We start from the raw sequence: 13,557 nt of genomic DNA on the forward strand, positions 1-13,557 counted from the left end.
ACACACACACACACACACACACACACACCTCAGCATCCTGAGAGCCTGACTGTGTTTGATAGTGTGTGCTCAGGGCACAGCCAGACGTGTAAAGTAGTGCTGGATCTTCAGGGTTTAAACTCCGCGGATGAGCGTGCGTGGGCTTGCCTGCTACAGATTGCACACGTGTGTGTGCTTGTGCTTGTGGGTGTGCGTGTGTGTGTGTGCGTGTGCGGGTGTGTGTGTGTGTGTGCTTGTGGAACATGAGAAGGGACAGGTCATAGTGGAGGGAGCAGAAATGCACGTGGAGGGTTCTCTTAGTAAGCACTGAGAAGTATTCACATTCACATGGTGGATTTTTGAATGATTTTGATTTAAGATGGAAAAGCTGTTCTCTGATGCAAGAAATTCAGCAGAGAGTCACACGTTTGTGCTACATTTCTGAGTAATGAGAGCACAGGAGGGATTTTACCCATAGCTCCATGGCTGCATTACCTGCTCAGTTCACATCCAACCAAGAAATGCAGCAATTAGACATTAACATTATTAATATTGCGGCTATTAAACGGTCTAACATTAGAGTGTTGTCTTGCTTCATTTAACCGTGAGTAAGTGCACAATAAATGGACTGGAAAAAAAATGGGTGACAGCATTTAATTCCTAAGTATCCCAGCGTATCAAGCTAACCACCTTTTAGTCCCTCGCAAAATCATTTATACCTCTGGTTTTCTTTTTTTAAAATCTTTTGTCACCTTATGACCACATATTTTAATATATTGTTAGGGAAATGTAATGGCATAACAACATACTATGGTACATAATTGTGAAGTTTACGGAAAATGATATTTTTTGTGTATAAAAAATGAAAAGTGATATGTACACGTATTGTGTCGCCTAAGTTAACATTAGAAGCACATTTTTCTATTATTACTTGCAGGTCTTGTGAAGTATGTCTGTAGTTTTGTACATCTAAGAGTTGCAGTGTAGTTCAAACTCAGTCATTATATGTTGAGTGCCTGAAAGCAAATATTGCACATTCTAATTTGGAATTGAGCCAAACTTTAACGAAGCCATTCCAACATCTGAACCTGCTTTGGTCTACATTGCAGATGTTTAGGTTCACAAATCTGTCACCCTAAATCAGTTTTTTTTCCCAGAATTGCCCTATGTTAAGTGCCAACAGCGCACTTGTCTTTGCTGAAGAAAAGCATTCCCACAGCATGATGCAGCCACTGCCATGTTTAATGTTTCTTTAGTTTTCTGTGGAGAGCCCAGAGGTTTAACTTTGGTTTTACTTGTCAGGTACCCATTTGCCACTACATGACTTAGATTTAAACAGGAATTTGCATAGCTTTCTTTCAGCTGTGTTGTTTTACGGTCACTCTTCCATAAAGGTCATATTTGTAAAGTGTACAAATGGAAATAATGATTTCTGAAAGAAACCCTCAGAGGTTTTCACAAAACTGAATTTATGCTGATATTACATTACATTTTTGAAGGAAATTGGTTGTGTTTGTTTTTATTTAGGATATTGCAGTCAAAGTGGATGTATACATGTTTACACATTTTTATTTCTAGTAAAAATTTAAATCAAGATGTGTTACCTTCACATGATTTCACATTTATGCACAACCTTTCACTTGACTCTCAAATTAAATTCAAATAAAATGTGTTGAGGTTTGAGTAAAGTAGACTGTACTCTCATGATGGTTTGAGTCGGTTAGGTTAGGTTAGGTTAAAGTTTGGGGTTGGCAGGAAGTTGAAAGACACTTGTGGCCTAGCAATGGGGATCCTCCTGCAATGACTTAGTCCCATTGTTTCCTCCTTTGGCTGAAGCAGCTCCTACCCAAGTGTGATCAGGGTGTAGCAGAGCTGATATACAATATCACAGCAAATACACACAGATGTCATGGCTGGTGGAAGTAAAGGCAAATGGAAAAGTACAGCGCGGTTCCAGCTGACGCTAAAGCCAAAAACGAGGATGGGTAAACAGCACACTTAAACATTTCTGCACCCGTTTCATTTTCACTCTGATTCCTTTGCTTCTTTTAAATGCAGCGATTTATCTCAACCCAAATCTTTCTGCTTTTCTCATTTTAGCGAGCCCATTTAGACATTAACCGACTCAGTGCTGAAGAGACCCGGCTGTAGTTCTGCATATTCACTGGCATGTTTGGAGGGTTAGCCTTAGAAATGTCGCTTTGTTTAACATCAAATATTTTTACTGCCTGTAAATGTACATATGCGGTGCCATATACTCAATATGTGCGTGCATGTTCATGCACTCGTCAGCTTTTGTCTCCAGCCAGTGGTGGTCCAAACAACCTACTTTTGTCTGACAACGGCGTCAAGACACGGAGGTGCACATATGCAGAAAGCTATTTGGAAAGGCCTCCTCGTAGCTGTCAGCTTTTATTATGCACCGAGGTGTCATGTTTGTTAGGAAGCTGAGTGCAGATGGCAGAGTGGAAGAAATGGATCACTAATTTTAACAATGATTAATGAACAGAGATGGAAAATGAATTACATCGGACTATTGGAGGCAAGGAATATTTTCTCTGAAAATGTTAACTTCGGCTGCCAGGCAGCCGGCCGTGTTGTGGGAGTAGATTGAGGAGGGGGAAGGAATGTGTGTGTGTGTGTGTGTGTGTGTGTGTGTGTGTGTGTGTGTGCGCGTGCGTGTGTGTGTGAGCACTAAGGTGCAATTTTTCTCTCGCATCTTTTGTAGAATCAACACTTCACTGCTCTTGCCTATTACTTTAGCTCTCGCCTGCTTAAACACTGCTTGCTTTATACACATTTACCCCCCACCCCTCGCCTCCTGTGTGTACTGCTCTACCAGTTAAGGTACACACTCTTTAATAAGGTAAACACAGGAAAGGTTAGACTGTCTTAAAATGTTAGCTATTTTCATTACTCTGCAGTGAGCTTTATATCAGATCAGAGATGTACCAGATTCAATCAAGTGTTAGGAGCTTTTTCTGCGTTTTTCTCCCCCAGTAGAGAACAATAACGGATCTAGCAGTGCACATCTGCTTCTGGAAAGTGCTTGGCAAGCTCTTCTTTTGACTGCATTTAGAATTTTTGATCTTGACAACATCAATGAGGCAGATTTTGGGGGGAAACATGTGTGTCCCTTTACAATGTTTTACCCACTTATAGATGTACCATTTGACTGTATGTAACATTGCATCTGCGTGTGGTTCACTTTCTCACATTGCTATTGTAATATTGTAGAAGAAAGAAAAAAGGCAGACATGACATTCCTTGTTGCCTGTGATATGGGCAGATTTCCTTCTTCTTCTTCTACTTTCCTTGTATTAGACCCCCAACACAGCCATTCCCACCCCTGCCACCCTGCCTGTGGTTGTGTCTGTGTCGATTGTCTGGTGGGCGGTTGGTGCAACATGGTTTAATAGGTAGATGCAAACTATTTTGAATTTAATTAACCTTCTGATGGGAAAAACATAAAAGGGAGAGAAGGGGAGCAACTCCTGGCAGCATTGCGTGTTTGTGTGCTTGTGTGCTTGTGTTTCCGTGTGTGCAAACAGGAGACGGAGAGAAATAAGAGAGTAAGAGTGCGACAGAGGATCTCAGGTTACAACAGCATATGCTAAGCACTCAGAAAACATACACAATGCCTTTGGTGAACAAGGTAGTCAGTATGCCCCTGGGAGCCAATTTAGATTGTGACTTAAGGCAACATCTCGGCTTTGTGTGTGAGCGGGGTGTGTGTTCCCTGCGTATGAGTGTGAGTTTTACCTCTTGACGCTCCATTGAAAAAGTAGTGGTGGGTAAATCTGGGTGGCCCTCCTGCAGACCCTCCACATCTGTGTCCCCCCACCCTGTCCAGCTCCCCCCTCACCCCTGCCATCACCCCTCTCTTGTAGGACTGAACCAGCCTGTATATGCCTGGCTGCCTCTTCTCATTCAGAGATCCATGAGATTTGGTTGAGCCTCTTTTTGGAGGTTCAAATTTAGCAACATCTCCATATTAATGGATCACAGAAAGAGACTTAGATACAACAAAAAAAGAGGCCCTAAAAACCACGGGCATTTTGCTAATGGTGTGACTGACAGATGATCTTCTGAGGAAAGAAACAGCACAAGTTCATTCTGAAAATTATGCAGAACCAAGTCTGTGCACATTCTCATCTTGAAAAACTTGAACAGGTTTATGCAAACCGCTGAAATATCATAAAAAATGAAATGTAAATAGGGAGCAGTTTAGTAAGCTGCAAAGAAATTGATATGTTGATGAAACATGAAACAAACACATGAAACAAAGTGAAAGCACCATATTTTAGATTTCTCAACTTAGTAAAGCTTAAAAACACACCAAGCTAGAATTGTGAAAATAGTCATTTCACAATTCATTGAAAATACCTGGTGCTTAATTTGACTCAATAATGTTTGCAACAAAGAAAATGAAAGATATGGCTTACATTTGTATTTCATTTTATATAGACATAATAAATTTGATCACTGATTTTTGGACCGTTTTCGACATGGATAACCGCAGTGTTTTTTAACCCTCATCAGTGGGCATATTTAACAAAAAAAAGGACCTAAAAAGCCAGCCTTCCCGCCAATTTTCATATCGTCTTGCTCAGTGGCGCGAAAAGTGGGCATGCAGTGCATGCAACTCATAGGGGCGCTGCACCAGAGGGGGCGTCAAAATCCCGTCTGGAGGAGGCGGCGTGCTGATGATGTGTCCGCATACACTTGGGCGCCCTTACGCTCCTTTACCTCACGCCCATAACAGGGTAAATATAGTGAGTTTTACCTTTCACATACCTTCTGTCGTACAACATACAGTGTTTACGCATACAGCGTACATGCTGTATGTTGTGTATGCATCCACCTGAGAAATGTGCTCCTTCACCTTCACATACCTTCCTTTGGGGGGGGGCGGGTGGGCGCCAATTTATGTGTTTGCATCCACCTGAATAATATGTAGTTGTGACCCTGGTCTTGCTGGATCTCTGGGTTGTTCCTTACATGGTCACTGCATTACTTTTAAAACCAGTTCCCAGTGAAACTGCTATAGATTGCCCAGAACCTTGTGGCACATTCAGCACTGCATGCCAGCAGCTGTTGTTGATTGCCTTGGCCTGGCCTTCCAGACAAAGCCTTGTCACTTTGTTGTCACTCACTTCCCTACAATGTGAGCTCCAGCCTTCTAAAACGTTGTACTCCTCCTCAGCCTATAGGGTGTGCTCGGAAACCTGCCATCCTGGCACACAATGCAGTCTGAGGAAACATTGTTTTCATTTTTGGCACCATGGTGCTTGAACCAGGTGTATTAAATACTTTCAGACCAGAAGGTGCTCCTTTATGCTGGTTTTGAGAAGATCTCAAGGACAGTCTCCTACAAACACCCAACATCTAAAATGTGCCTTTCACATACAGTATTTATTATGCTTTTCTCTTTTTCAGAGGTATAAAAGGCCAAATTATAGATCATAAGATTTGAAGGTATTTAAAAAATAAAGCTTCATCACTGGTTTACGCAAGCATTTATGGTTGATACATATGCAGAATGATTGTAAAAGTTGAAATGATTTCCCAATAAGTTAGACTAACGAGTCGAGCTGTGAGACGGGTTTGCAGAGAAGAGACTCAGAATAAAATTTTTAATGGGTATTTTTCTTCTGTCATCACTGTTGCAAACTTGTCAAGCTTCAAATGCAAGTGACGCTGAATTTCCTGGTATGTGTGCTTTGTTTACAGGCTCTTGTCGTCCCACCTTCTGTGAAACTGTCTGCGTTCTTCCTGACATCCGGCATCCGCTGGAGAGGCAGCCGTGCAGGTACGATCACACCCATTGATCAAGGGGAGCGGGAGGATATTAAAGGTGTCTGTCACACTCACAGACCCGTGCACTTATGTTTTTTATTCCAAACTTTATCTGGGAAAATTAACTATGGGCTTCATAACCACTGCCATACTTCTCACTTGCACTAGTAATTATAAATTCCTGGAGCTTCCTATCACTGTTTTGGTCTGTCAGTGGCTCACTTTGGAGTGTGTAAAAGTTACACACACTCCCCCTAAACTTTCACAACCAGAAGAATATTTTGATGTGTCAATTTTTGTGGAAGCAAAATAGAAGCTAATTTGTGCTAGCTGTTTGTCTAAGAATTTATTCTCAAGTAAAACTTTGAATGTAAATGTGATCTCTTCCCCAGTGTGATCAGAAATAGCCCTACTGCACCAAAGTCTGGTTCAATATTCTAAGTGATTATGATTTCCTTGGGAACTTTACTTAAACTGAACTGAGTTAAAACTGATTCATAACTTGTTTTATGTTCTGAAGCCAACATTTCTAAGTAGCAGTTTGAAATGAATCAAATGAAACTTCTTTAGCGGTCAGGATTCCAAATAGAAACATGTTATGTTATGTTTTTTTTTTTTTTACTAACCCTATTGAAAGCAGAATTTCTGGTTTTATTTTTACCTTTATTGATTGGAATGCCAATAAAGCAAACTGTGTAACTTTGTAAAATGCAAATATGTTACTGCAATTAATTAATGCATAGAAATAAATTGTTACAATGTTAACCTGTACCCAGTAACACTTCTGCCAAATAAAGCAATCCAGACATATGCTGTATAATATAGTGGATATTCAGTCTACTATGATCTCTATGCTATGTTTACACGTGACTATGCAGTGTGCATGTATTATATGCTTATTGCATATTCACATAATGGGTAAAGGTTAACCTAAATTACAAATGCTATTCTCTACCACAACAAGATCCAATTCCAACACTAAATGAGGAAAAACACAGTAGATCCTAAAGACACAAACATGGCTATATCACACAAACCGCATAGAAACCAGCAACACTACATTCCCTCAATTTACAGTTTACGTGTTTGGTGAAAAAATGTGATTTTTGCTAACACCCCTGGATTCTATTGTCTCTGATGCTTTGATTGACATGTCAGCCATATTAGCCCAATGCTAACAGTAGTTAGCATGCCAACAGTAGTTAGCATTGTGCTATGTTTGTGTTCACTTCCAGGCCAGCTAACACGGCCATCTTCACAAATTGGTAGTGGTCCGGAGAAGTCTTTGGATTTGCTGGGCAAAACAACACAACAAACAGTATTTGACCAGAGAGGCCCCCAACCCGATGGCTTTGTGTACTGTATCAGTGCATGGCCATCGGTTTTCATCTATAGCCCTGAATGCACTGAGGTGTATTTTTTCTTTGCAGTATTTTGTATTGCATTTTATTGCAGAAATTGTCACTGGATAGAATGATTTTGTATGGTAGGGTAAAAGGATAACACAAACCAAAAAATAAAATAAAATGAATAAAAACTGATAAATTTCAAATTGTGCTAAAATAGGTCGGATGGAAAGTTTGTTTGGGCTTTTGTTGACCAATCTCTGAAACTTCTCTGCTTCACATTTATTGATAAATTTTGATGTAGAGAAATATTCTGATCCTGTACTGTGTTTTGGTGGATGTTTTGGATTGTAACTACATGCTTTCAAAAGGGCATTCACATCACAAAGTGCATTTAGGCAGAAATGTTATTGGGGTTTTTTCATGCTCTGATGCATGCCGTATTAATTCACTCTCACTCAGTAACATTAATTCTGATTTTTAGACCTCTAGAGTATTCTCTGGAGAAGTCTTTAGTTCTTGAGATATATATGAAATTCCCTTTTCAAGCAGGTCTTCCAAAAAGCAGCCTAGGCTAATTTGGAATAGTAGCAGGTCTCTGGACACAACAGCAAGTAAATTCAACTGGTTTTCTAAATTTTGTGTGGAATGTGGTTAAGTTGGTGTGACATCATTCACAGATCAGATTAATGAACACCAACATAAGCCTTCTCATCCCCACAATGTTGGAATACACACATTAACACATCGGACAAGTCTGCACAACCGATAATAACACATGAGGCACCGCTCCCCTTAACACACGCTAAAACCACATGCGCCCACATGGTCTGTAAGAAAGCCACATCTCTGTCATTCCCACGCAATGTGCCTCCATGAGATAATTAGCGCGCAGAGGTGACACGGCAAACAGGTGCAAAGCATTATTGGTGGAGGTGGAGGAGCGCGTCCACCCCATCCCTCACCGTGATGGATACTTCCAGATCCGCACGTGTGTGTCCGCGATGGCAGGTTGGTTGACAAGTCAGGGGACGTCTCCGCTTTGTGAAGTTAAATGGCTTCATCCAACCTAGTTGTTTGTAATCAGCAGGTAATCATCATCATCACCATCCTCATCATCGTCATTGCTGTCATTCACACACCATAGAAATTACTCTCACTTTCTTTTCTTACACTCTTTAGGACTTCATTCTTGTTTGCATTTCTGATATCCTTTATTCCTCTCTCCAATTATGTTATTAATCACTCAACTTCTCATGTTGGTGTTTTTATTTCTTTATTTTTTTTTAGTTTTTAAATGAATTTCTGTAAATAGAGTTTAGGTGTCTGAGGGAATGCAGCTAGGTGTTAGGCTGGCTTTCACATATTAACTAACTGTTCTTTTCAAAAGACATGTTATTTTTTTGTTCTGTAAAATGCAATTGGTGTTATTTTATACATTCTAAATGACCTTTATAACAACCATCATGGCATTAAGTTTGCTTTGCAGATGTGTTACTAAGGTGAAAAACTCCTATCCCACACAGATATCTGAAATTCATATACTTAATCACTCATTAAACATTAAAATATGCAGAAATATTGCTACATGTCTTGATCTAAAGTGTGCCTTGGCACTTGTTGGTTGCAAAGGAGTTAGTTCTGCCTGCTGTAGTTTTATTAATCAAATATAGCATGGGTGAGTCATGGCGTTTTGGCTTGTGTCATATTGGAGGTATGTGCCACAGATTTATCTCATATTGGAAGCAGAGCTAACACATGCTACCCTTGACGTATTCTCACACCATTTCTCACACAAAGCACTGACACACAAACTTGCAGACGCTCACACTCTTGGAGGACTTATATAGAGGGAGGTGCGTAAACAGGCGCTCCAGTCCTTGAAGACTCATTAAAAGACAGGCTGCCTTTTTAAAAAATACTTTTTTTCCCCCTGCATCCTTAATATAATTACTACATTTTCAAATAAATTAGATATTTTGAGCATTTTTTTCTGATCTTATTATTTTTTTACTCAACATTAAAATGTGAAACATTCAAATTAGCCATAGGACAGTTTTCAGTTTTTTCATTTGGTAATGCTTCCTCATCCAGATTCTGTCAGTTATGGTTTGTTGCCCAGATCAGAAGTGGTCTCAGGTGTCTTTGACTAAAAAAAGTTGGGTTACACTTCAAACCAGATATTTACATGTGCTCCATATAAACATACAGAACCAATTTTCCCCCAAATGTAACAATGGATTTGACTAAGCGTTTGTAGTTTCAGTCAGTTATAATTACTAAAATTATTTATCCTCACTAAATGTCAAAAATAATGAGCAATAATTTTTGTATGTTAATGTATGTTGACTTTCTTTGAGAAGTTAACATACATTCCCTTATTATTTGTTGAAATTGTTGTTTAAATTGAATGAGTAGGACAGTTGGCTGGAATTTTGACCCAGGTTTATACTAGGCTACTTTGTTAACACACCTTTTTGGGTCTGCCCACCAGTTCTCGATGGAATGTAATGACTATTCCAAAACATGGTTGTTATCTAAGCCATCTTTTGGGTAATTCTGTGGTCTACATCTGGTCATTGGAAGACCCCATGGTTCTTCCTTGCTTATGTCTTAAATGTTACTTCAATAATTTCACATAATGTCTCCTTATGCTGCCATCTACTTTGTGAAGTCCATCAGTTCTGTGAATGCAACATGGTTCTTCCTTTTCTATACTTACAATAAGGATTATTGCAAACTTCTCCCCTTTTTTATATAATGCTAATAGTCCTTATAGACAAAGAGTCATTTTACCAAGAATGGTGATCTTATAATCTGACTTTTTTCTATTAATTTGGATAAATGGTTTCTTCCTGGGACCAGTGACCTCTGACCCAATGACCAGGCCCTTCATGGTTAAGTGGGTACAGACATTCATCTCTTGGACACAGAACCTGTCTCCTTCCTGAACAATTTTATACCTGGGCTTTTCCAGAAGCTTCACCCAAAGATGAAGCGGACTTGTTGAGGTCTACAATTCTCTTCCAAATATCTTACCTGATTCCTTGAGCACCTTTGATTTTTCCATGGTGTCACACGAGGAAGTGGTGTGTGTGAGGTGTTGTCCTAAACTACACCAGTTAGTTCAAGATCAAAATCAGAAGCGTCCAAAATGCCTGACAACATCATTTGGACTTTCTTGAAATTTTTAAAAGGCTAACAATCTTGGTTTATTTCTAAACTCTGCATTTTTCAGAAAATAAGATTTTTTTTTTTCTCTGTTAGAATTTAACAAACAGAAATATTTTGGGAATCCCAACTGACCTAAAACATGATCGGTTTATTCCTGTTATACAGTATCACAATATCTGTAGTCTTATTTGATAGTAATTGATATTTATATTTCTCTTACAAAAGTTGAAAAGCTCAGTCCATTCAAAACAATATGTGTGTGTATATAAATCTTCTCGAATTAGGAAAATATTTTGTTTATGGGAAACAAAAAAATTCTCAAAATATCCAGCCTTGAATTAATCAACTTTAAAAGTATTTTGAAATCCAATGAAAATAGCATCAGTCAAGTTAAAACTGAAAATGAACTGAATCAAACTATTGCTATTTAAAATTTCTGTATAAACTAAATTACAAAGTAAAACAAAATGTATGGTTATTTTGAAGGAGATAGGTCTGTTTTTATTAGTTCTTTGGGTTAAATTTGCCACTTCTGTGTTCTCTTTAAGCCGTCGGTATATTAAGACATGTTTGGCATAAGAAAACCCTCCCGTTCTCGCTCAGTTTCTCTTTTTATCTCTTCCTCCCTCTCTGACAGCCTTCATTTGCTGGAGGAGTGGCAGACTTGGTGGGAGTTAATGATTATAATTATTTAGCCTTTTTTTTTTTGTTACATTGCGGGATAATTATTTAAGAGGTTTGTGTATTCATTGTTGTAATCAGTAAAGAGAGATTACAGAAAATCCGCATGCCAACAGATGGCACTTGGCTGTTGTTGTTGCTTCATATTAAACCCAGTACAGCACACTTGGTAGCAGGCAGGCAGGAGCGAGGGGACATTCACAAAGGGGCCAAATTATAAAACAATTTGTTCTTCATCATAAATCCATTTATCATATCACTTCATTGTAGAGGAAATGAAAGGGAGGCAACAGTAGTTAGCATTGTGCTGTGTTTGTGTTCGCTTCCAGACCAGCTAACACGACCATCTTCACAAAGTGGTGGTGGTCCGGAGAAGTCTTTGGATTTGCTGGTCAAAACAACACAACAAACAGTATTTGACCAGAGAGGCCCCCAACCCGATGGCTTTGTGTACTGTATCAGTGCATGGCCATCGGTTTTCACACGTAACCCCATTCACGGCTGAGGCTGTAGCTTGGCAGCGTCTACCATGATGCACTCCGCCATCAGCCATCGCCGTCTCCTCTCCCCGCATGCGGAACGTTCTTCGCCTCCAAAAACCTTCACTTTTTAAAACACTGTTAACACATGTTCTACAGGCAAACAAATGGATAAAAAAAAAATTAAAAAAAAGTTAAGTGAGGGCACTTACGATGCGGGGTCGGGGACCACAAGGAACTGCTGGCCTACATTCCAGACTAATTGTATAATTGGAAAAGCTCTCCAAATGAGCAAGCGAGCCACCCCTCGACCGCCCCACCCCCTCGTCATCCCCTTTTTACACACATACATCCGCACACACATGCTCTTCAAAGCAAATCACAAAAGAGCATTTTAGGCATAATAATTAATTTCAAAAAGCGTTTATTATTAATCCCACACACCAGCATCCTGGCAGGAGCAGCTAGGCCAGGCTGGTTAACAACCCCCACATGCCCCAGCCCACCACCGCTCTCATGTGTGCACAAACATCAACACACAGGGCAGTCAGGTGTCTGATGACTACGTTTATCCATTAACACATTCCTTTCTCTTATAAAACGTCATCCACCAAAAATATTCCACTTTAAAATATAAATAAATATAAGGATAACTGTTACACAACTTTAAAGTTCAAGCATTGTTCAAAAATAATGAGTTATCATATTCACAGAAGTGGGTTTACAGAAGGATTCGACTCTTTTCAAATGTATTGTTGCATTTATTGTTTTCTATTGAGCTTTTTTGCAATTTCTCATGTTGCAGCCACAAACCATTTATGTATGTTATTAGGATTTTATGTGATGCACCCGCAAGAATCAGTGCATAAATGTAAACCGAAAGAAAAATGACACTTTTTTTCATAAAAGTTCTAACTGGCACTTTGTCTGTTTTTCCTGTCTAAGCTGAATGATTAATATTTCTTGAAATGCAATTGTAGTTACAAGAGACTTATTAATCCATTTTAAATATTGTTATCTTAGTTGTTTTGTTTATTTAATTTGGATATTTAAAATATTTAGAGTTCTAGTCTTAAATGTTCTTTTGAAAATAGCATTTTTTTTTATCTTTGAGGGGGTGTAGTTGCATTAATATGCCATTAATGATCTCAAAATGACAATAATCATCCAGCAAAAAATTTATTGACAGGCCTAGTGAGGACAGCGAATCTTATCAAACTTTTGCAATTTTTAAAATGCATATTAGGGATAATGTACATTAAACATTAACCACAAGAGGAGAGATGCATTGTAGTTCTAAGTACTAGTTTTCACTTGTCGTTTCCGACTGACAGAAAGATAATTATAGCTGAAAGTAATCCTCTAAAAGATTCATCTTCCAGCAGAACACTGATCCTAAATTTATAGCCAGAGCAACAAAGAAACATTTTAAGACAATGTATCCCCATGTGTTAGAATGACCCAATCAAATCCCACACCTCAATCCAACTAAAAATCTGTGACAAGATTTTTAGTCTGATCTGAGTTTGATCTTGTAAAAAAAAAAGAGGAAAAAAAATGTGGGGGTTGCAGTTCTAACATGTCATCTCTCAGGTAAACTGTTTATTTTCATTGCAGAGTGTTCTCAGTTACTAATTTTTATCTTTGACAGGCTTCACTTGGGCAAAAGAAGAAATCTGAACGTTTTTGCCGGCTGAATATTACGCCTCTTGACATGTTCCATAAATTAAGTTGTGAAACTTTTTTTTTTTTGTCGTAAAATAAGCAATTTAATGACCAGTAAGGAATGATCTACTTGTGTGCTGTGTTAGCACTCATATTTTACTGTTACTACTGGAGCTCATGGTCAAATTGAATTTCCTGATTTATGGCCCTTGCCATGTACCGTTCATTTCCATGGCTACTGAGGGACTTATGGGGGGATGGAGAGGGATGCAGGGGGGAAAAGGGGGATTTTTGGGGTAAAGGTGATTTCTGAAGTCGACTGCAGCGTCCAAAGGGATTGCGGGGTGCTGTTAAAACGAAGCCGTTAATTAATACTATGGATTGGCAAAAAAATAAAAGCAAATGTGATTTGCATATAGTGATCAATGCATTAA

General features: G+C 39.0%; 1 protein-coding gene across 5 annotated transcripts in view; it reads left to right on the forward strand.

Moving 5' to 3' along the window:
* znf536 (zinc finger protein 536) overlaps positions 1-13,557 on the forward strand; it is a 234,989-nt gene that overhangs the window by 21,905 nt on the left and 199,527 nt on the right. For all 5 annotated transcript variants that reach the window (XM_008404913.2, XM_008404917.2, XM_008404919.2 and 2 more), the window contains one exon: positions 5,713-5,791. The gene's annotated coding sequence lies outside the window, so the exon portion shown is untranslated. The remainder of the gene's footprint in view (positions 1-5,712; positions 5,792-13,557) is intronic.

Source organism: Poecilia reticulata, linkage group LG3, assembly GCF_000633615.1.
Source record: "Poecilia reticulata strain Guanapo linkage group LG3, Guppy_female_1.0+MT, whole genome shotgun sequence".
Taxonomy (NCBI): domain Eukaryota; kingdom Metazoa; phylum Chordata; class Actinopteri; order Cyprinodontiformes; family Poeciliidae; genus Poecilia; species Poecilia reticulata.